General features: G+C 44.7%; 1 pseudogene; it reads left to right on the forward strand.

The window, feature by feature from the left end:
* The first annotated feature begins 23,116 nt into the window (after positions 1 to 23,116).
* On the forward strand, positions 23,117 to 23,836 carry LOC127666942 (high mobility group protein B1-like; annotated as a pseudogene).
* Positions 23,837 to 24,966: the final 1,130 nt, after the last annotated feature.

Consider the following 24,966-nt stretch of genomic DNA (forward strand, 5'->3'; position numbering starts at 1 on the left):
AAGAGCTCCTAGGAGGGCCGTCTTTAACTTTGTCCTGGATCTTCCCACAGAAGCAGTGTGTGTGTGTGTGTGTGTGTGTGTGTGTGTGTGTGTGTGTGTGTTAGAAGGATGAGAGAGCTTTCAAAGTGTACAGTGGTCGAAAAGAGGCCAGGGCCATTTTCACTGAAAGGATGGATTTTAACTTCAGAGAGATGGGATATTACTTTCCATACTAAAATTATCCAGTGATGATATTTTGGAGAGCAAAGCCATCTAGAGAGAGAATATTGGTAGTGGTGACTACATATACAGATAATTAGAGAAAAGGCAGCCAGGCAGCCACAGTGGCAAAGGTGCCTAAGGAAATGGTCATGGTTCCTCACTTCAAGTTTCTTCAAGAGCAACGTGTTGGTAGAGAATATTAAACACAATCAAAACGTCAGGGCTCTAGAAGTATTTCAGATTAAAGCACGTGTATGCGATGGACGATGAAATACTAAGTGGATTGGGAGAGGCTGCTGGTAACACTCAGATTACCAAAGAGCAGAGCTAGGATGACTCCCTTCTGTTAGGAACTGTATATTAAAATACTGCTAACTTTGCTTTCTCTCATTTAGAATTCTCAGAAACTCCAACCTGCCCCCCTCCCAAAATCAATTGTACTTCTTGTTTTTATTGTGTGTGTATGTAGGTATATACACATGTGAGTACTTTCATGTTGAGGCCAGAGTTTGGCAGCCAAAACTGTGTTTTCTACAGTTGCTCTCTGCCTTATCTTTCGCTATAAGATCTGTTACTTAATCTGGATCATGACCATTCAGCTCCGCGGGCTGGCCAGCAAGCCCCCTCGCCCTGATGTCTGCCTCCCAGTGCTAGATTATGGACACACATGGACACATCCAGCTTTTTCCATGGGGGCTGGGGATCTAAACTTGGGTCAGACTTGCTAATTAAGCCATCTTCCAGCTGTGTGTGTGTGTGTGCGCGCGTGTGTGTGTGTGTGTGTGTGTGTCTGTGTGTCTGTGTGTCTGTGTGTCTGTGTTTTATAGCAACTTCTCACATAATGTAGCATTGGCTTTGGGGTTTTGTTGTTTTTGTTTTTTAAAGCTTTACCGAGGTGTAATTTATACACTATGGAGCCCGTCCATTTTAAGTGTGTACCTAAAACTTACTGGGTTTGTTCAGTTGCACAGACGTCACCATAACCCAATTTTAGAACATTTCTGTTAGTCCTAAAAGTACCCTGCTACCCGACCACAGTTCTGTTCCTCCACCCCTAGAACCACGTGACTCCAACTAGGCCTTTACTACATGTGGAAGCACACGTGTCATCTCGTCCGGATTCTTTCATTTAGCACAGTGATTTCAGTGTGCACCTGTGGTGTGCTATGACTGCATGGCCTGTCTTCTTCCTTTTTATTGCCAAACAGTATTCTGTTGTATGTCTATATATCGTTTGATTTATCTGTTCAGCAGTGGATGGACATTTGCTTTGGTTCTAATCTGTTACTTTTATAAGGAATGCTAATACGAATATTTGCAAACATGTTTTGTGGGATTTCCGATTTTATTCTTTCTCTCGAGTAGAATCACACCAGCAGAATCAGGTTCGAATGGTAGCTCCTTAAGATATTGCCAAATTGTTTCCCAAGGGCCAGGAAATGCTGTGCTCCTACAGGTATCTTTACTCTGTTGTCTTCTTGATTACGTGTTTGGTTTAAGTTGTGAGCAGGGAGTAGTGTGTGGACAGGGGCTGGGGAGACCCTTCCTCTTCACCCTCTGTCCTTGTGCCAGGAAAGGCGCGGGACAGTGAGAGCAGAGGACATCGAGGCTTGAATGGGGTAGTGACCTAGACACTTCACAACAGAGACAGACCGATGCCAACTGCAGGCACCCTGGCTTGGGCCCAACTCCAAACAGAAAGCCAGAGCTACAGGGTCCCCAGGCAGGGCTGACTGCAGCTCTGGATACCGCATCATGTTTGCTTTGCTTTGTTTTGTTTTTGAGACTGGGTTTCTCTTTGTGGCCCTGGCTTTCCTAGAACTAACTCTGTAGATCAGGCTGGCCTCCAATTCTGTAGGCCCGTCTGCCTCTGCCTCTCCAGTGCTGGGATTAAAGGCGTGTGTCACCATGCCCGACTTAGACACCTAAATTTCTATAGAAGCATAAAAATGAGCCCAGTTCAATGTGTGGAGAGTGAGAAACAGCCCTCAACTGGATGACCTCATTGAATTCTTCCCCTCGGGGCTCGGGGAACTCTGTGGAAGAGGAGGTTGAAAGAGGATGGAGGGCACCAAGAAAGCAAGACTCTAAACCAGCATGGCTGACCCAGAGACTGCACCAGATGGGGCCCTCAAGCTGAAAGATGAAGTGGCCACGTCCCCACGTCCCCACGTCCCCACGCCCGCACGTCCCCACGCCCGCACGTCCCCACGCCCGCACGTCCCCACGCCCGCACGTCCCCACGCCCGCACGTCCCCACGTCCCCACATCCCCACGCCCGCACGTCCCCACGTCCCCACGCCCGCACGTCCCCACGCCCGCACGTCCGCACGTCCCCACATCCCCACATCCCCACATCCCCACGTCCGCACACTTCTTGTTCTTTTTCTTTGCCTCTCTTTTGTTCTGTTTGTTTTGACCTATTCTGGTTTTTATTTTCTCCTCCTCCTCTTCTTCTTTCTTCTTTTTCTATTATTATTATTATTATTATTATTATTATCATCATCACCATCATCATCATCATCATTATTCCAGTTTGTATTCTAATGAGAGAAAAGAAGGAAGGAAAGGAAGGAAGGAAGGAAGGAAGGAAAGGAAGGAAGGTAGGAAGGAAGGAAGGGTGTAGATTTGGGTAGGCAAGGAAGATCTGGGGGGATTTGGGGGCAAGGAAACTGTAATCAGAATATATTATATGAAAAAACATCTATTAAAAAAAAGATGAATCCAGGTCAGGGAGGAGGGACAAATATCTGGGCCTAGGAAATCAGTAGCAAGTGTAGCCATCCACAGTCTAACAGTGGAGAAGGGCATGGTGGAGCTACTGTCTGGCTTGAAAGGCAGGCCATGAACGCTGGCCTTATCCTCCCGGAAGTGCTGTGCTATTGGCAGGGGACGGAGATTCCAGCTCAGAGGGGTTCAGTGAGTTGTCTCAGAGCTTATTAACGACAGTGAACTCCAGCCCAGGTACTAGCCTTTTGGACTAGGCTGTGCAGATGCCGGACCATAGATAGCTCAGACTCTCTGACCTTTAATGGCTGTATCTACCAAGTGGCAGCACATAAATAAATAAATAAATAAATAAATAAATAAATAAATAAATAAAGGAAAAGAGTGAAGCCTTGTCACTCAAGGAGAATTTGGGGAATTTGCAAGGAAGGCTTTGTCTTTGTCCTTAATTTACCTGACAGCATTCTCTGAAGAAACGGTTGTCTCAGGAATGTGTGGGATGCAGATGCCACATTTGCTGCAGTTACTCAGCAGAGGGAGGGCTGGGGAGAGAGAGCATTAGTGGCACCCAGGCTTATCAGTCAAGGCCGTTTGCTCCCATTCTCCTGAAGCGTGCCACTTTAGAAGTACTTCATTTTCCACCGATGAGACGTTAGAGGAGCAAAGATTCTCCGGCAAGCATTCCAGCACAAAAGGATCCTGAAGCGTCTGCACACTTTTGTTCGAACCTTGAGAAATCAGGGAGGCTTGTGAAAACATAAACAATCCTAAGTCGATGCTCAGCCATCTCCAGGTTGTGTGCCCAAGTGTCTTCTGTTGGGGAGGTTCTCAGAACGCATGCCCCAAACACATTACACAATGGCTGTGTGCTCTGGGGTGGTGACTGTTGGTCCCCTCGAAACTCATGCTGCAATTCCATTGCCACTAAGAAGGAGATCTTTAAGAGGTAGTCAGGCCCTAGAACAGCGGTTCTCAATTTCCCTTATGCAGAGACCCCTTAATACAGGTCCTCAAGTTGTTGTGACCCCAACCATAAAATTATTTCTGTTCCTACTTTATAACTGCAATTTTGCTACTGTTATGAATCATAGTATAAATATCTGCTAAGCAGGATATCTGCTATGCGACCCCTGTGAAAGGGTCATTCAGCCCCCTAAGGGGTCATGACCCCCAGGTTGAGAACACAGGCTGCCCTAAGGACTTTGAGTCTTGAGACTGGTATCCATATAAAAGAGGACAGTCCACCCTTCCACCTTCTGCAGTGAGAGCTTGGGCTCCGCGGCCTCCAGAACTGTAAGAATCGTCTGTTCTTCCTCCATTACCCAGCCCCAGGGACTCTGTCATGGCAGCACACAGGGCTAAGACAATCTTGTTGCTTTCCTTGGCTCTCTCCTGTTTTAAAAGAAAAGCAGCAAATACCAGCCCCTTCGAAGAGCACGTGCCAGCCATGCACGGTTGGCTTCTTGTCCGACTGGATACAGGTGCCCACTCTCAGGCTGGGTGCCAGCCATTGCAGAAGGCTCAGTCTTATCAATGAGGTCGGATTACATCGTAAGGAACAGCATAGCCAAATGCACAAGGCCTTTCTGTTTTGAAGTTTAAGGTCATAACAAGGTCATGTAATTCTGAAATCCTCATTCTTTCAGTCCATGGAGTCCAGTCACTTCCTTCTTTTTTTTTCTTTTCCTTCTGTGATGGGAGAGGGGTAGAGGGCAAGGGGGGGAGACGCCTCCCTCTCAGCTGTGTAAGCACAAAGGGCCTGGGACAGGGACATTTTTTCCCTAAGTGTCATGCTTCTGAGTCAAAAAACTTTGCTTAAGTAAACAGCTCCTGTTGAGGGTTCAGGATGCTGTGCCTGTTAATTAGATCATTCCCCAGTTCTGCAGCAGAAGAGGCCTCCTCTTCCTCACGCAAGATTGCTTATCCCTTCTTTATTGCCCAGTGATGGCTGCCCCTGTGGAATCCACAGCCAAGACAGAAAGGTCTCAGCCTGTCTCTAGCTGAGGGTGATTTGTGACCACTTTCCAGTCTGGGTCATGGGTGAACCCAGGTTTCCTGAGAAGTGTGAAGGACAAGATGCAACCCCTGCCGATGGTCAGGGACAGGAAGCTAGGGGGACCGAGCATGGTTGCGGAGGTGCAGCCAGGCTGAAGGATGTTCTTTCTGGGTCAAACTTTAAAAGTGCGTGACACAGGTGCTCTTAGTAAGTGGCGGTCTGTGACAGCAGGATTCTGCACTTTGTGGGCTCTCACAGTCACTGTGGGTGGCTGGGGGAGGCCATTTAACCACGTGCTGATGGCATGGCCTGTGGGGGTCAGGTGCCCAGGTCTTCAATCCCAGGCTCTTGGCAACTGTGTGACCCTGGGGAGCGCTTAACCTTTCTGTGCCTTGGAATCTTCATGAATAAGTGAGGGTGACGATGGGGCCTTCCTGACAGGTTGCTAGCTAAGCACACTGCCTCTAAGAAATGGGCCCTCTACTGAGGACTCACTGGGGACCCTCTGACTCCTCCTACCCCCGCCCCTGAGGCTCCTTTAGTGTTCCTTTTTGTCTTTGATTTCTGCCATTTGATAGCAATGTACGTGTGGACTTCTTCTATCTGTGCTGCTTAGGATTGGGTTTCCTCCTGAATCCACGAATTGATGTCTTTTATGGTGTCTGAATTCTTCTCAGCCGTGCCCTTCTCTCAAGTTATTTCTGCCCCATATTGCCAGTCCTTCCTCAACCCTAGTGTCTTAGTTAGGGCTTTATTGCTATGAACAGACACCATGACCATGGCAAGTCTTATACAGGGCAACATTGGGGCTGGCTTACAGGTTCAGAAGGTCAGTCCATTGTCATCAAGGCAGGAACATGGCAGAGTCCAGGCAGGCACGGTGCAGGAGGAACTGAGAGTTTACATCTTCATCTGAAGGCTGTTAGCAGCATACTGGATTCCAGGCAGCTGGAATGAGGGTCTTAAAGCCCACACCTACAGTGACGCATCTACTCCAAGAAGGCCACCCCCACTCCAACAGAGCCACCCCATTTAATAGTGTCACTCCCTGGGCTGAGCATATACAAACCATCATACCCAGGTACATCCATGTCAGCCTTTTTTTTTTTTTTTTTTGACTCCACCAAGGTTTTTTCCACCCTTTAATATCTATGTTATATAGTTCTAATTTAAGACAAAACAAAACAACAGAGTAGTTTGTTGCCAAGGCTGGCCTCAAACTCTTGGTTCTTTTGCTTCAGCCTCTAAATGCTAACTTTACAAACAGGTGTGCCCCCTCTTGCCTGTTCACTCCCCAGGTCGCCTGAGGCTTACTAGTTCTCTGTTCAGTTGTAGTTTTCCAGCTGTTCAATATCTCCACTGATTATTCATTTTAAATATTGGTTTTCTTTAAGATCTAAAAATTTCTGGTTGGATGTCTTCAGGTCTGCCCCAACCTTTTTCTCAGGTTTCAATTTCCCTCTGAAGTTTTGGCTTTGGACGTGGGAAGCAGAGTTGCACCGCAGCCTCTGGCTGTGCCGTGCTGGAGTGCAGTGCCCCTGGTTCCTGCTCTCCAATGTTACACATCCCCATGCCTGGCTGGCCTTCACATCGGCTGCCTTGTGCTTCTTGCCAAGATGCCTGGCCTCGTTGTGGTCAAGGCCTGAATTCGGTTCCCTGTGTGATGAGTTGCTGGAACTCTTAAGCTTCCTCTTTGAGTTATAGCAGAGATGAATTCAAGTTTCACTAAATCCTCCACCCCTGACATCCCCGGATACCTAAGTTCCTGTTCCCTTTGATGCTACCAGATAAGTTCCACTTCACAGCTTTTTCTTCACAATTAGCAAATAACTTCTGGTCGCTTAGTGTGCACACCCGGTTCAGAGCATTCAGAATTTGGCCTTGTAATTTCTCTCTGTAGAACCTGCAGAGCTTTTTAGCAGTTTTCCTTAAAATGGATTGTCCTATGAAAGGTGAAGCCAGGCCTTTTCAGGGTACCCCTGTCACATTCCTGCCTGAGCTAGTCGATAGCTCTACAGCCATTCAGAGACGCAAAGTAATAATTCAACTTAGAGACTTAGAGGATGTTAAGTTGAGGGATGGTGGGGGTGGGGAGGCTGGAGGAGGGGAAAGAGGGAGTGAGGGGCAAGTAGGATATAAATACATTATATACTATATATGTATATACCTATAATATATATACATATACACACATATATGAAGGAATAAATTAAAACATCTATCTAGATCATTCTTCTTGGGCCAGTCAGCTTGTGTATCAGATGACTACAGTCTTCCATTATGACAATAATGGATACTTTGTTGATTTCTTGTTGTTGTTTTTCTTCAGGAAGATGCTATTGTGATATAATTTTCTGCCATTTCTCCTTTTTTTTTTTGTCTGTATTTTTTTTCTCTCTGGGTGTGTGGTGGGTTGTTTGTTTGTTTGAGGTTTTTGTTTTTGGTGGTGGTAGTGTTGAAATAAAACTCCATTATCCTAGGCTGACTTCAAACTCGCTGTGTAACCCAGGCTGATTTTGAACTTCAGACTCTCCCGCCCCTGTCTCCCCGGGACTGGAATCACAGGTATGTACTACTCCTTCCATTTAAAAAAATGGCACTGAGAATTAAATCCATGGCTTCGTGGGTGTCAGACAAGCATACCTCCCACAGAGGCAGCTCTGTCTCCCCGGCTTTGAGAAAGTAGGAAGGAGTTGGGGAACACTCATTTCTTAGACGGCTCTAGATAGAACTGTTCACACCGCCTCTGAGCAGAGACCGACCATGAGCAGTGAGACCTGGAATGGCCAATGTGGGTGCTGTGGAAGGAGAGAATGCACCTGCTCAGCGCTCACTACCAAGTCTCCTGCTCCCATCTCAGAAGCAGTCCGAGCAGGCCTTCTCCAGTTCAGCCAGTCCACGGAGCTCTCTTTTTCCCTTAGTCCAAGTCCTTTGGACTCACATCCTGTCGTAAAACAAAATACCAGGTTGTCAGAAGCAAATGGTGTTTGTGTTCTAGAATGGACTTTTCCTTCTAAATAGACACAAGCAAGGAAACCCAGCAAGAACATTGAATCTGCACACACGGAGGAACTCAGGCCAGTCTCCTGGGCCGAGGAGTGAGCGTCTGTTTCCAGGGCAATGTCAGATGTTCTTCTGAAGGCAGCGTGCATTCTCATACCCAAGTTCATGGGCTCCAGTAACTGGAGACAACGCTGTCCGTCCCTGTTGCTGTCTGACCTTGAGTGTGAATGACAGAAGAGCCGGATTCAACCGGATTGCACTTTCAGAATGTGCTCCTCACCTGGTGACAGGTGAACCTTGGGAGGGGCCAGCTCCCGTGAGATGTGCTATATGGCTTGCTCTCCATGTTTTTGTCTTCGCAATTTTCTTCCTTCACACCTTCAGATTCTAAATTTCTGCCTCCCAACTATCGAGTTTCAAAATTATTGGCAACGGCCACTCAAAATATTGTTATTTTCATTCTGCTGAGTGCGAGGCTGTCTTAGTCACTGCTCTATTGCTGTGAAGAGACACCATCACCAAGGCAACTTATAGAGGAGAACATTGAACAGGGGTCTGGCTCAGAGGTTTAGTCCACGGTCATCATGGCAGGGGTGTGGCAGCTGGCAGGCATCATGCTGGAGTGGTAGCTGAGAGCTCACATCTGACCCACAAGTTGCAGGCAGAGAGAGAGGGGGGAGAGGGGGAGGGGAAAGAGAAGGAGAGGGAGGGAGGGAGGGAGGGAGGGAGGGAGAGGGGGAGAGAGAGAGAGACAGGCATGGGGTTTTGAACCTCAGTCTACCCCCCCCCCCCCCCGCCCCAGTGACACACCTCCTCCTACCATGCCACATAGTTGGAATTTCTAACTGGGAACCAAGCGTTCAAAAGAACTCAAGAAGTTAGACCCCAAATAACCCTATTAAAAATGGGGTACAGATCTAAACAAAGAATTTTCACCTGAAGAAATTCGGATGGCCAAGAAGCACCTTAAGAAATACTCAACATCATTAGTCATTAGGGAAATGCAAATCAAAACAACCCTGAGATTCCACCTCACACCAGTCAGAATGGCTAAGGTTAAAAACTCAGGAGACAGCAGGTATAGGTGAGGATGTGGAGAAGGAGGAACACTCCTCTACTGATGGTGGGATTGTAAGATGGTGCAGCCACTATGGAAATCAGTCTGGCGGTTCCTCAGAAAACTGGACATGACATTTCCGGAGGACCCTGCTATACCTCTCCTGGGCATATACCCAGAGGATTCCCCAGCATGCAGTAAGGACATATGCTCCACTATGTTCATAGCAGCCTTATTTATAATAGCCAGAAACTGGAAAGAACCCAGATATCCCTCAATGGAGGAATGGATACAGAAAATGTGGTATATTTACACAATGGAATACTATTCAGCAATTAAAAACAACGGATTCATGAAATTTTTAGGCAAATGGTTAGATCTGGAAAATAACATCCTAAGTGAGGTAACCCAATCACAAAAGAATACACATGGAATGTAATCTCTGATAAGTGGATATTAATTAGCTCAGAAGCTCTGAATACCTAAGACACAATTAGCCTAATAAATGACTCCCAAGAAGAAGTAAGGAGAGGGCCCTGATCCTGGAAAGGATTGATCTAGCATTGTAGAGGAATACCAGGACAGAGAAAAAGGAGGGAGGTGATTGGAGTATGGGTGGAGAGAAGAAGGATTATGGGACATATGGGGAGGGGGAAACCGGGAAAGGGGAAATCACTTGAAATGTAAACAAAGAATATAGAAAATAAAAAAAGAAAAGAAAAAAAAAGAGATATGAGCCTACAGGGGCCATTTTATTCCAACCACCACAAAGACCGTTTCTAAGTAATAGAGAAAAGAATGAAGATTATCTTTATATATGTTTATTTTATTCATTTGAATTTCTTGGATATGAAGATAACTTGCAATGAGCATAGTTATTTGGTGTGTGTGTGTGTGTGTGTGTGTGTGTGTACCAGAGGTCAATGTCCCAAGGTTACCTCAATCACTTTTCACATTATTATTATTATTATTATTATTATTTTGAGACAGACTATCTCATTGAACTAGTTGATCAGTCACCATGGGCATCCCTAGCATTGGAATTCCAGGCATGGCTTTTGCATGGTCAGCCTCAGGCCCTAACACGAGTGCATTAATGACTGAGCCATTTCCCTGGCCCATGTTGACATCGCCAGCCAAAGATGGCTTAGAATCCTGAAGCCAAAGTCCAAGAATGAAGCCTTGGGCTACGTAAGGTTTCTAGTTGTGCACCCCAGAGACTTTTGGGGTGAAATGGATCCCTACCAAGGGAGCAATCTGAGATGATTGCAAATGAATGGCAAAGAAAAAGAAATTATTTCCCACCATTTAAATCGCCATATACTTAGATATTATTATGACTAGATTTGATGTGGTTATAGGCTGGGCTGAATGAAGTTTGGATTTTTCTGTACTTGCTTTCTTTAATTATCATTGACAGGATACATACATATATATATATATATATATATATATATAAATATTCATATATTCACATATTCATATTGTCTCCACTCTCATGGCCTGAACATTGCCCACGTGCAGGATGAGCTTGGGCATGGTATCTCTTCTTGAGCTATTTTATACATTCCTTTCAGATCCCTTCCTTCTTATCCACTGTGGGTCTCAGATACAAAAAGCATCTAGTTGCTTAGCAACCAGATCGTAGATGCTAGAAATCCTGGAAAGAACTTCAAATATACATTCCTTAGAAACTGCAAGATTTCTTGTACGTCACAGATAGGAGAAGAGCTCTTAGAAGAACTGTCTCTGCCTCAAAAACCAATGGAAAAAGAACTATTTGAATATATGCTTTCTAACTTGGAAAATGCAGTCATTAAAAATTAAAATAACTGTGGTGAAAAACAAGAGGTTGGTGCTCTCTAAGACTACCAGGTCTAAGGGCCTGCCACCTGCCTCTGTTCTCTGGGCACTGCAGTGGCCCCGGCAGGTGCCTAAAGATTCACTCTTAGTTCCCCTTCGCCCTTACCACAGAGGGGCAGGCCTTCTGCCTCCCCGCTTCAGTTTTTGTTTTTATTTTTCCAGGATCAAGTTTCTACTTCTAAGATAAAGTTAATTTTATTGTCAGAGCATCAGATCTTGAAAAGAAGTCTTTTTGTAATTAAGTATTTAAACAAACAAACAAACAAAAAACCAAGTTCTCAGTTCTCTCATTAAGCTGTTCTGTGTCTTCTCATTCCTTCTTGTAAGACTCTCTATCCCAGACGGGCTGGCAGATGATCAACAGATGTTCCGTGCCGTCCAAGATGAGAGCCTGCCTGTGTCCTGGTTCATGTTTGCCTCTGTAGGCATAGGGGAGTACAGTTCACTTTCTGCATGGCACCTCAGGGCAGGGGGAGATGGTGGGCAAACAAATAAAACGTCTACAGGTCCCTCGTGACTTCTTATTTGTGGATCTTTTGATTTGAAAGGCTCCTTAATTTATTTTTTTCTTTTTAATTAATCAATTAGTTCATTTATTTTACTTATCCACTCTATATTCTACTCACTGACCCCCCTACTGGTCACTCCCTTCCATAATCCTCCCCTCATCCCTCAACCCCTTCTCTTCTGAGCTGGTGGGCCTCCCCAGGTATCCCCCCCCCCACCCCGGCACTTCAACTCTCTGCAAGGCTAGGTGCCTCCTCTTCCACTGAGGCCAGACAAGGCAGCCCAGATAGTAGAACATATCCCACAGACAGGCAGCAGCTTTTGAGATAGCCCCGTTCCAGTTGTTTGGGACCAAGATGCACATCTGCTATGTATGTGTGGGGAGACCTAGGTCCAGCCCTTGTGTGCTGTGTGGTTGGTGGTTCAGTCTCTGAGAGCCCCGCTGGTCCAGGTTAGTTGACTCCGTTGGTCTTCCTGTGGTGCTCCTATCCCTTGCTGCTGCTTTTACCTTGTCTCTTTCTTCCTCTTCTTCTTCCTCCTCCCCCTCCCCTCTTCCTTTCTTTCTTCCCCTTCACTGTCAAGATTCCGGGGCATAGGGATCCCCAAATCGCTGCCCTCGCAGATGTGATGCCTTTCTAAGACTGCCCTCCTGGGCCCTGCACACTGCCAGTGCCTTCTGCTTCTCCTGTGGATGCGACCCTTCTTCTATGCTCTCCCCCAGGCGGATGCTTTTTCTGGGAGCCATGCCTCTCAGTTCCACACCCAGCCTCTCTACCTGACTCTCCTCTTTGGGGGGGGGGGGGGCGTTCCATTGGCTCCTGGTATTTATTTCATTTCTTTGCATTACTTGTGGTTTAAATTGTACATCATCTTCTTGCTGTTATATGGGCACGATTGCAGCCATAGGCATGCACGGGACCTGTTTTGCAGAAAGCCCTCACGTTCTGCAGCCGTTGTCCTGAAATTCTTTACCATTTCATCTTAGAAGTTCTGTTGTGTAAGTGATGTCACCCCTGCAGCCCTCCTTCCTTATTCCCCCTGGATAGTTTATCAGCCCCCTGAGCCTGGCCCGGCCCTGTCACCCCTGCAGTCTTCGGCTGGCATAGAGCATGCAGTGGGCGCTCAGTGCTTTGAATCCCCCATATGTGTGAGGCCCCCAGAAGCTTGTGTGGGAAGAGTTAGGGTCCCAGCGTGGCAGTGCCCAAGCACGCTCAATGGGTGATTCAGGAGTCTCTCGCTGCTGCTGACACAAGCAGAGTTCATTCTGGCACAGAAGTCAAAGTTCCCTAGAGGTCATTATTAGTGTATTATGGCTCGGGGTGGGAAGAGTGACTTCTCTGTTCCCATCTGGGGCTGGTCCTTTCTCCATTTGGGGCTGAGTTTATTATTTAAGAGTCTTTGATCCAGCTGTGACTTATGGGGGACCTGTTTTTTTTTTTTTTAATCACTTGCCTTTTTAAAGGTGGAGATGTGGTGGGGGCTTTGTTTTTGAGAAATTCTGATTTAAGCTGCTGTTATTGTCTTGTGAAATTAGAAAATTCCACTTTTTCTCTAACTTGGCTTGATGAAGGTTTTTATCTGAAAGAAAAACTACCACCACCACCTCTTACATATGTGCACCGTAAGCCCAGCATCTGCTTCTTCTCACTCTTAAAACTGCTCTTGATAATGTCACACATAGGAGACTAATTCTCTCCCTACCTCCCCATGCATAGTATTTATTGATTATAGAGTCAACATTTTAGTACTAATATAGCAGGAGCTGTAGAGGTGGCTCAGTTGGTATCCATATAAACATAAGAACCTAAATTCACTCCTTCAGAATCCTTGTACAAAATCTCCACTCCCCAACACACACACACACACAAACACACACACACACACACACACACACACACACACACACACACACGAGGCACGAAACTGTTTATCTATAATCTCAGCAATGGGGAGCAGAGACAAGAGGATTCCTAGGGCTTGCTAACCAGTCAGTCTATCCAAATTGGTGTGCTTCAAATTCAGTGAAAAAGAACCTTGTCTGAGAGAGGGGGAGGGGAGAAAGAGTGGGAGGAGAGAGAGAATGGGAGGAGAGAGGGGGGAGCACACGTCAGCACACAAATGAGAAAAACACTTGATGTTGAACTTTGGACTCAACACACACGTGCATACATGAACACGTACACACACTACATATATTAACACCAGTATAGCCTGATCACAAAGGACAATGGGTCTCATAAAGGCATGCATGCCAGGACCCCACCCATTTGATGTCCTCTATGGAATCTTCTCAACATTCCAGAGGTGCTTTTGAAACTGTACCGTAGCTAACTAGAAGGTCATCATTGCCGGGACAACAGAGAACAAGCCTTCTTTGGCTTTCCTTGAACTCCTGCAGCTACTGAGAATCAGGAATTAATTTGTATTTGTTGTTAATCACTGTTTAGCAGCTTTGGTTTAGATGAAATATTAGTTAAGTTTATGAATATCTTTTATGTCTACATAACTATTTACCACCACTTAATTGATTATTGTAATAACAATATTTTTATATCTTCAGACTAAGTTTTGCCCTAAAGCTAGTAGCTCTCAACCTTCCTAATGCTGTGACCCTTTAATACAGTTCCTCATGTTGTAGTGGCCCCAAACCATAACATTATTTTTGCTGTTATTTCATAACTGTAATTTTGCTATTGTTATGAATCATAATGAAAATATATGTGTTTTCTAATGACCTTGGCTTGGTTATCCCTGTGAAAGGTTGCTCAGCCTCTCCAAAGGGATTGGCGATCCACAGGTTGAGGGGCACTGCCCTAGAGGATGGCTACCTAGAACTAATGTATGAAAGCCAAGATGGGCCACATTCACTACACTACAAAGGGCAGCCCTCCCGGAGCTGCTATCAGGCATATCTCATTATATTCTCACTTGGTTCAACTTTACAGTCACGGTTCTGTAATGATTCCTGTGATTCGTACACTAAGATGCTTTCTTTTCCCTCAATGTGCTTCACTGTGGAGTAGTTGACACTCCTTAGTGCTACAGCCAAGCTGTCCTCATCAATTGCAAGGGTAATTTCTTCTGTGCACAGAGATACCAAAGAAACTAGGCCATGTTAAGATTTTCTTCATGAAAAAGAAAGAATAAATGATTCTCCTTGAGCATCCTGAGTTGTGTAGAGATTTATCTCATTCTACATCTCTGCTTCTGTGCATGTGTCTACACAGCAGCACCATTGATGACATAAGGTGCAGAGGCGTTTGGAGTGTGCTAACACGTAAGGTATGGAGAGCCACCACTACATTGTTGAAAATGTAAACATGGCTGAAGCTCATGAAATTTTCTGAATTATCTTTATTTGGTTAGACAGTCCTAGTGACCGTTTTTCTTTGAAAATAGTTTTAATTTTTACTTAGCTCTGCTATTCTATTTAAACAAAAATAATTTACAAAACCCTCAATAGATCCCTGAGCTTTTCTCATGTGTTAGAGCAGTAGTGACAGATGGAGAATTAGCGAGTTTGCGAGGTCACCACAGCCATTCCATCACATCAGATGTATCAATAAACGAATAACAATAATGAAATGAGTCTTTCTAAAGTAAAAAGAAGAAAAACGAAGAACTGAAAAACCAAGTACAGAACAATGAAAAGATGGTAGTTTAAAACTCAATGATATAAAGTTACATTAAATGGAAATGCTTTAAATGTCTCAATTAAAAGGTGAAAATTACCAGATAAGATACAAGGGAAAATCTCAGTTGTAGTCTCTCAACAAAAGAACTATCTTAAATTAAAAAATTCAAACAGAATAAAGGTAAAAGTTCAGAAAAATATATACCATATTAACATTAATCAAAAGAAACTTGAAATGGCTACATTAAGTACCAGATACAATATACTTCAGAACTAATATTGTTTATTACAAATATATTTTGTAATAAAGAGGGCAAGATAATATCAAAATACTAATTATCCACTTAGAAGGTTTCCAAATATATGAACTAAAATATGTGATAGCCAGAGATCTCAGTAACCTTTTCTTAATAATTAGAACAAGCACATTGCAGATAAAAGCGGTCACATGGTCAGGAAGGGCCAGGGTATCAGAAGAACGTATATGTGTTTGGGGCAGAGGAAGCTGGCAGGGCGTGGTCCCTGTGGACCAGGGAGGTGGCAGCATCTAGCTGGCAGAAGACCTTGTGTAGATCACAAAGAACTCAGAGCAGGACTGGGAGTGACATGGCTGCTTTGTGCAGTAGCTTGACTTAACGCTTAGTCCTTGGGAAGCTCCTAGAATTTCTACACACACACACACACACACACACACACACACACACACACACACACACACGCTACCATCCAGTTCAATGATTCTTTGCCTCCTTCTGCTCAGGACTGCCGGAGGGAAGAGCTTCTCCTGTTCTTGGTTCCTCAGGATCTAGGTGGGTTAAGAAAGGCAGAAGGGGAAAGTTGCTTGCCTTTAGGGTTTTGAATTACCTTATTACATGTGCCTATGTATGTGCATGTAAGGCTCCCTCCCCCAATCACTCACACCTGCACACACGCCCACTTTCATTACTTAACATATCTGCTGTTCTGGCTTCCTCTGTGAGACTATAGCTCCCAGCTGTGTCTGCGGGTATCTCCTTATCCCTGTGGCAGGAGGCCCTCCTGGATAGGGTTCCTTCATGGAAGTTCCTCTTCTGTAGCCTTCTGCCTTGTTTATGTGGCCCGCTAATACCCTTGGAATAGTGGGCAATGTTTGCACTGTCCTCCTGTCCCCGCCCTCTGGAGCGGCTCCAAGCGTCTCTCCTCACGGTCATTCTTACCTTTAACTCATGAGGAGACTATTCTACAGCTTCCGTGTCGACAGCCTGCAGAGCTCTGGGAGGTCCTTTCTGCCCACCTTTCCACCAGCAATGGCATCCTCTCTCAGAAGCTCTGTGGTTCTCATTCAGAGGACCTTAACCACTTCCCTCTTCTAAAAAGGGGAAAGGGCTGCAGGGGCCTCTTCTAACTATTCTCAACACTAGGGCTTAGCCAGCAGCTCCCCAGCTTTCTACACACCCTAGAGATGGGTGAGGAGCCTGAGCAGCACATATACTTGTGTTTTATAACTCGGTATGACGCAGCGGGAGGGTGCATCCCGAGGGCCCATGCGGAGGCATCTCCTGAACAACCACACCATTGGACAGGGCTACAAAAAGTTTATTGGGAAAGGGAGGGGAATGGGATCCTGGAAAGGGGTAGAAACAGAGAAAGGGGGGCAGAGAGGAACAGAGAGAAGAGAGAGGGACAGAAAGAGGAGGAAGAGGAAGAGGCTAGTCTGGAACAGGTGGAGACAGCGAGAGTAAAAAGGGAGAAGATAGGAGGTGGAGAGAGAGAGAGAACTGAGTGCCTGCAATCCTGTCACGTGCCTGGCTTCCACCTGGCAGCAGGTGATGAGGTAAACTGTTGCTAGGTCACTGTTGCTAGGTTCCTGGGAGGAGCCTAGTAGAATTGTTCATAAGCTAATACATACATTCTCAGCATCCTGGTAGGGTCTCTGTCATTCAGAATCCATGTGTAGGCTTCAGTTATCAAATCTTCTCTCTGTGTGGGAAAATGTTTGTGCTCTGAAATCTAGTTATCAGCTACATGCCATTGTACTAATAAAGCATGAGACCAAATCACTTTGTTCAAGATTCTTTTGAAAAGCTATGATGTGGTAAAAGACCGCTAAGGCCTTGCTCAGTGAAAAGTGTTTTTCAGAAATCAGCTTACTGGCTACCATCTGATTTGGAAAGGAAAGGGACACCTTTACTGTAAGAGCATTTTAAAAATTAAAACAGTTACATTTAAAAAATAGTCACCATGTATGGATAAACCTGCACAATGTTTATACATGTAATTTAAAGATTTGGTAAATAGCTATTACTAAGAATACCTATACATGTCAATCTTGAAGAACTTGAATTTTAGCTAATTTCACAATAAAGAGTAAATGTATCATATTTTTTATTGATGATTTTGCTGAAGCTCACTTAGTCAATAATTGAGCCATTTTCCCAAAGTGCCCTGTTTTCTTTATTAGAAAAAGCGATTAAAACATGAAAGTATGATTGTTCTCATGGTGATTGAAGATGGAGAAACAAATTAGGAAGGAACTATTGATCAGGACTACCTTTCTATGGGTTATGGAGAGATCATTTTGTAAAAGCCATTTGAAAGTTGTTTGTATTTGGTTGCTTTTGACATTTCCTGAAGTATGAAAATGTTTGGATAAAGAACAGTGACTTAAAAACAAAACAAAATAACAACAAAACAAACGGACCAGAATCCATCTTGTTAGCTTTCTCTCACGAAGGTGCTGGGAGCAGCCCTTCCCGTGGGTACAGGATGGTACAGAATGTCCCTTCCACAGAGAGGGAAAGGCATCAGGAGAGGTGGTCCCATCCCCTGAGGACCATTGTGAAGGGCAAACCTTTTGACATGCAGAAGTAAAATGTAGACTACGAAGTCATGCCAAGCTAGTCAAATTAGCCACTGGCCAGTAACATCTGGAGGTTAGAAGGATGGTAGGAAACACTTCTCTGTATTCTTCCATTACCACTGTTACCGCTGTTTCTAATCAATCACAAACGTTTCAACAAGCAAATGTCACTGATAGCTGCCGGTCAGACTTTCCCTGCTGCTATGAGAAGAATCTAGTGGCCTCCCTGTTCATTGCCCAATAACCTTGTTTCTCAGGTTGTCTGCTTCTATTGTGTCACACCTGGACTATAAAATGTGAGCAGATACCTAAGAGGGTTTCAGGAATGGCCCTTGTGGGGTGTCCAGTGAGAGAAAATTGTTTCTATATCTAGAAGCCTGACTGGGCTCTCTCTTGTCTTGAAGTCCTGTGGCTGTGGCTGAACCTCCAGCAGCAGGGCTGATTTTCTAAGGCACACCATTTTTGCCCTGAGGCTCCTGAAGGGTAAGGGGTACTAACCCTGCTGGCTGTTGATGGCTCCCTGTCTTCTATTTCTTTTCTCTTCATCTTTGATGATTGAAAGAAATATATAGTTGGATTACTTTTTTTTTAATTGAAAAATATCTTTTTAGAAAATGAAAATGCCAAGCAGTAGAGTTGTATTCATTTCTGAAGGAATGAATGAATGGATAAATATGCCGATCTGTTTCATGTCTGTTTGGTGGCCTATTAAGATGGAAATCCTGCAAAGGAGAATGGGGGTGAGGCTAGTGAGGGTCTGGGGAGAAAAAAGAACAATAATGCTGAAAACTGGAGCTGGAAGACATAACAAGGGTCCCACAGAGTAGGTGCTGTATGTACTTAGTGTGTTCTTTAGTATTAGAATGCTCATGAGTAGATTGTCTACAGTCCTTCCTTGTGAATATTATGCATGATTAATATTGTTTTAAAAAAAAGGAATTGGGAGGGGAAAGCCCTCTTGGTTTGTATAGCGAAACACTGAAGAATGGGTCCATCTTAGAGGCAGAATGCCTCTATAAATGTGATCATATGAGAGCAGGAAGAGTAGGACTCATGATATATATCTCATGTAATATCTACTCCTGTATCTTTACATATCTCTATTGGGTATGGATACCACATGTCATATTCGATATTTGCAAGCAACGTGAGTTGGGTCTTATTTAATTTGGTGTCTGGGTTATCTTTCAAATTGCATATTTGGAATTGCTTGTGCATTGATTTTGCTGTATTTAATGCCGCCTGGGTCTCATAATGAGTGCTCCTACCAAGGGGTCCAGAGCAGCAGGGCTCAGAGGAGACACGCTCCCTCCCAAAGTCTATTCCGTAACCACATGACCCAAGGACCTGCTTTGTACACACGTGGGAAGCTGGGCTTTTTATTTAAATGCACCCAACTGATTTCACCAGGCCAAGGATTCATTAGTTTACATTGTATTTAACGTATCCTAGAAGAACCTCAGCTAAAGACTTCCTTGTTTGTTCCAGTCATAGTTATTTTTAGTAACCCCAAAAGGTTGTTCTAGAGACTGATGACCACTTCATAGAAATTGGCCAAGTTGACATGTATCGTGTGTGTGTGTGTGTGTGCATATGTAATATTGCAAGTTTTTGCTGAGTTGAGAACACAATAACAAAGTAGGCATGACGAAGTGGCTGTGAGTCCCGAAGGAGCCACCTGGGAAAGTGCCCAAGTGACCAACAGCAGATGAGAGAGTGGGTTGAAGGTGCAGGCACTAGTCACGGAGGAGCACTGCTTTGTCAGAGAACAGCAAAGGTTTTGTCTTTCAGGAGTTAAGAGCAATGTAAAACTCTAATCTTGTAAGGAGTTAAATAATCTATCTGATATCTTACTGTGCTTCTTGGAACATCTCTTAGTTAATAGAAGTCTTTGGTCATTGGATCCTATTCAGGTGAGTAAACGTCTTTACCCTTTGGTACTCAGCTTTAAGCCACAACCTTTTCTCGCGTGCTGTTACAGATTCTAGTAATTCAGAGAAAACAAACTTAATCTTTCTCTATGAAGGACTAAATTCATGACCTCTTTGCCCTGCCTCCTTCCCTGCCCATCAGAAGATGCTGTTACTCGCTGTGTGGTTTAGTTTGTTGATGAGATCATTGTGAAGGGTGCTGGTTGCTGTGAGTAGCAGGCTTTTGGTATTTTATTAAATGACCAGACAACAGAATTCCTGATGAAAATTGCAAAGCTATTCATTACTTTCTGTGGAAGCTTTATTGAGATATAATTTATCTATATATACAACTCACCTATTTAAAGTGCAGAATATGATGGTTTTTCAGTATCTTCCCAGAGTTGTTCAACCGTTCTCTCGTCTCCAAATAAACCATGTGTTACGTTAGCCATTGCTACCTATTTCTTCTGTCACCACCACCCAGTCCAATAAAGCCACAAGCCACCGTTCTGCCTCTGGGATTGGCCCTCTCTGATCACCTCATACAATGGACTTGTGCAGGATGTTCCTTTCAGTGTTTGGAGTCTTTCACATAGCATGCGTTCAAGACTCCTTCCCTTTGGAACATGTCAGTGCCTCATGCCCTTGTGGAAGAGTCACACTCCAGTCTGTGCAGACACCACATTTCATCTGTATTCTTGGCATTTGGTGGACCTGTGGGATGTTTCCACACTTTAAATATTCTGAATAATGCTTCCATAACCATTCATGCATTTGCATAAACCTTAGCTTCCATTTCCCCAGTGTTTAACCTTTGAGGAATTAGACCACTTTGTAAAGCAGCTAGACCACATCTTGGCCAACACCAGTTTTTTATAGTCTGTTTTAATCCAGGAAAATACCAATCCTAAGTGTGAGTGAACACTTACTGATTACTCAGGGCATGAATCAAGTGTGTATACCTGGAACCGGCTTATTTTGAAGTGCTAGGGAGTGGAGTCACTCAGAGCAGCAGCAGGAGGAGGTTAGGGGTGAGCAGAGCTAAGTGCTAAGAAGCAGCAGCTGAATATATTAAAAGAGGAGACTCTGTCCGTATTTGTCACAATTTAAGTAGTTATTACTATTCTAAAGACTAGTTGTATACTTATTTTTAAAGTTCTTAAAATTAGAAGCAGAAGTGTATATAAAATAATGGGTTCCACTGAGACACTTCTGTAGATGAGTCAATTTTTTAATTGTTCATTTCTCACATTTGAAGTACTCTTTGGTGACATCCCCATTGTGAAGAAGTAATGTGGTCCTGCCATCCTTAGAAGAACTCAGCTCAAATCTACTTGATGCCACCACCCAGGAAGGAAAGACTGATGACCTAAATTCTATGGGCTTGGCCTGGGGCTCCTAGTGTTCTTGAGTGCCCTGCTGTGGGGCAGCATTGTCTCTGGGGTGGGGGATTTCCTAGCATCCATGGATATCCTGCTGTGGGACAGAACTGTCTCTGAGGGGGGTCCTAGCATCCATGGGTGCCCTGCTGGGGGAGTTTCTGGGGGTTCCTAGCTTCCATGGGTACCTTGTTGGGGGACAGAATTGTCTTTGGGGGGGTCCTAGCATCCATGGGTGACCTAGTGAGGGGCATTGTTATCTCTGGGAGGGGCATCCTAGTATTCCTGTTGCCCTGTTGTGGGGCAGTGTCACCTTGTCACTTCTGGGGGTCCTGGCATCCCTGTTGCCCTGCTGGGGGATAGAATTGTGTCTGGGGGTCCTAGCATCCATGGGTGTCTGGCTGGGGGACAGCATTGTCTCTGCAGGGTTCTAGTATCTTTGGGTGCCCTGGTGTGGGGCATTCTTATCTCTGGGAGGGGGGTCTTGGCATCCCTCCTGCCCTGCTGTGAGTCAGTGTCATCTCTGGGGCCCTGCTGGGGAACAGCATCATTTCTGGGCTGGAAGGGCAGTATAGTTCCTTCCTTCTACACTCTCTATTTGAGAACTTACTCAATAACTTTCATTTGTGTGTTTTTTGCTCTGGTGCATATAATTGGCCATTTGTATATTCCAGGACCAACACAGCAGTGCTTTGCAGTTGTTTCTGGCTCAGGTGGAACCGAGAAACGTTTGCGTCGTCTCCGGCAAACATTCCCAGCCACGGCTTCTTGTCTCAGCCCTCCCAGCGAAAATAACTGTCCTTTTCCTCAATCTATTTACTGCCATTCCCCCCCCCCGCCCCCCTGTATCTGTGTTCCTTGTTGCTGACATCATGTCTAAAATGGGCCCAAATGCAGTCCTAAAATACCATCTTCCTGTCTACGTGCAAGAAGGCCGTGATGGACCTTCGGGGAAAATACCAGTGCTAGAGCACTCTGCGAGAGCAGGCTCTAGAGCTCTTGGCATTGAGTTCAGTGTTGATCAATCAGCAATATTTGATGAGTTCTTTAAACAAAAACAAGCATAAAACAAAGCTAATATATTGATCATTGGAGAAAATATGACCAGAGGCTTGCAACAACTCACTCCCTTAATGTCTCAAGGAGCAAGGATTCAGTATAAGTTCAGTTTTCGAAGTGACTTTGATGCAAAGATAAGCCACCCGGCAATTCAACGTGTAAATATATATATTGTTCTGTAAGATCTCTACAAGGAATTGACTGACTGCTTCAGTGTTTCAAAAATATCTTACTTGAATTTCTAACAAAACAGGTTCTCAGTCACTATGAAAACAATTGGCTCGCTAAAGACATAGCCCTCATCTGAACTCTTCCTTGACCTTAGGATATCACCAAGTGTACCTGCCTAGAATAATGAGGACTGTCAGTATCTTTTTTCTCATCCTTGTTAACGCCTTAGGTTTGTAGGAACATGGCCACCAGGATGAAGCATAGGCCTTTTAAATTCCTTGGATCTGTGACTCTGGAGAAATTCACTTGACAAATGATGATTATTATGTGGTGCTGAGTTGGGCTTTGGAAAAAACAGAACCAAACCAAACCAAAAAAGAACAAGAGTCACTCCACGGCTCTTGTTCCAGACGTCCCAGTTTGTGTGCTTGTCATGAGATTCTCAAAGTTGGCAGTGTTTGATCACGCTGTGTTCTTTAAGCCCACCTGGAACATTTCCCCTCATTCAGATTTACTTGCTGATCATTTAAGTGAACCACTCATTGCTTCCCACTTAGAGGGTTGTACGCTCTTAAAAATAGCAAGAAAACAGCAGCAAACTCCCTTCTAATACCTGTGCTTGCAGCCTTAGACAAAGGCAGCCCCCAGAGCCACTCAGAGAAGCCCCCCCCCCTCCGCCCCCTGTTACAGTGAAAGGCTGAGTGCAAACTCGTGTCTGCCAGGATACAGAGTCAGCAGAGGCAGTACATTGAGCTCCAGAGAGACAGCGCCGGGGCATGTGAGAGCCTGAAGGGCACTGGGTGACTCTGTGCCTCGCGGAGGAAAATCAACTAAACATGGGCAAAGGAGATCCTAAGAAGCCGGGAGAGGCAACATGTCCTCATGTGCATTCTTTGTGCAAACCTGCCGGGAGGAGCACAAGAAGAAGCACCCGGTTGCTTCTGTCAACTTCTCAGAGTTCTCCAAGAAGTGCTCAGAGAGGTGGAAGACCATGTCTGCTAAAGAAAAGGGGAAATTTGAAGATATGGCAAAGGCTGACAAGGCTCGTTATGAAAGAGAAATGAAAACCTATATCCCTCTGAAAGGGGAGACCAAACAGAAGGTCAAGGACCCCAGTGCACCCAAGAGGCTTCCTTCGGCCTTCTTCTTGTTCTGTTCTGAGCACCGCCCCAAAATCAAAGGCGAGCGTCCCGGCTTATCCATTGGTGATGTTGCAGAGAAACTAGGAGAGATGTAAAACAGCATTGCAGCGGATGACAAGCAGCCCAATGAGAAGAAGGCCGAGAAGAAGGCCGCCAAACTGAAGGAGAAGTACGAGAAGGGTATTGCTTGCCGACAGAGCTAAAGGAAAACCTTATGCAGTGAGAAAGGGGGTGGTCAAGGCTGAGAAGAGCAAGAAAAGGAAGGAAGAGGAAGATGAGGAGGAGGATGAAGAAGAGGAAAAGGAGGAAGAAGAGGAAGAAGGAGAAGGAGAAGGAGAAGGAGAAGGAGAAGGAGAAGGAGAAGGAGAAGGAGAAGGAGAAGGAGAAGGAGAAGGAGAAGGAGAAGAAGTGGTTCTAGCACAGGGTTTTTTCTTGTCTATAAAGCATTTAACTCCCATGTACACAACTTACTCCTTTTAAAGAAAAAAATTGAAATGTAAGGTTGTGTAAGATTTGTTTTTAAACTGTACAGTGTCTTTTTTTTTTTTTTTGTATAATTAACACACTACCCAATGTGTTTTTAGATAGCCCTGTCCTCGTGGTAGTTTCAATAGCCACTAACCTTGCCTGGTATAGTCTGGGGGTTGTAAATTAGCATGGAAATTTAAAGCAGGTTCTTGTTGGTGCACAGCACAAATTAGTTATATTTGGGGACAGTGGTTTGGATTTTGTTTTGTTTTCTTTTCTTTTTGGTTTTCTTTTTGGGTTTTATTTTTTCATCTTCAGTTGTCTCTGATGCAGCTTATACAAAGATAATTGTTCTGTTAACTGAATACCACTCCGTAATTGCAAAAATTAAAAAATTGCAGCTGTTTTGTTGACATTCTGAATGCTTCTAAGTAAATACATTTTGTTTTTATTAAAAAAGAGAGAGTGAGCCAGCAGAGGTCGTGGGCCCAGCGAGATATGTGTACCTCCCCTCTAAGGCTGAGGGAACATTGTGGAAGAGAGGGCAGGAAGCATGTAAGAGCCAGAAGATGGGGTGAAGGGCTACAAAATGTCATTCTTTAGACTAGACAGAGCTATAGTCTCTACTAACTCACATCCACAGTAGTTATTACACTGGGCCCACACAAGGCAATTAGTCAAGTTATCTTGGGGCTCACAGGGCCCTAGCCTTTACCTCTCTGAACTACAGAGCATTGATAGGTCCTGAGAGAGTGAATGGTTGCCATTAATGCTACACACACTGGCGAGCCCACCAGGCTCTAGCAGATAACCCTAAACCCATGGTCACATAGATGGTTCCAGTAACCTCTATGGGTCACAAAACAGTACAAATAGGCATGATCATGTGAGAGAGACTTTTGAGGAGATGGGGGTGAGAAGGCTCACTATGCATGGCCTTTAGGTATGATACTGGAAAAAAAATCAATAAATCAAAAAATTATGAATCAAAGACCTACTTCATTTCT

The sequence above is a fragment of the Apodemus sylvaticus genome, chromosome 16 (assembly GCF_947179515.1).
Source record: "Apodemus sylvaticus chromosome 16, mApoSyl1.1, whole genome shotgun sequence".
Taxonomy (NCBI): Eukaryota; Metazoa; Chordata; class Mammalia; order Rodentia; family Muridae; genus Apodemus; species Apodemus sylvaticus.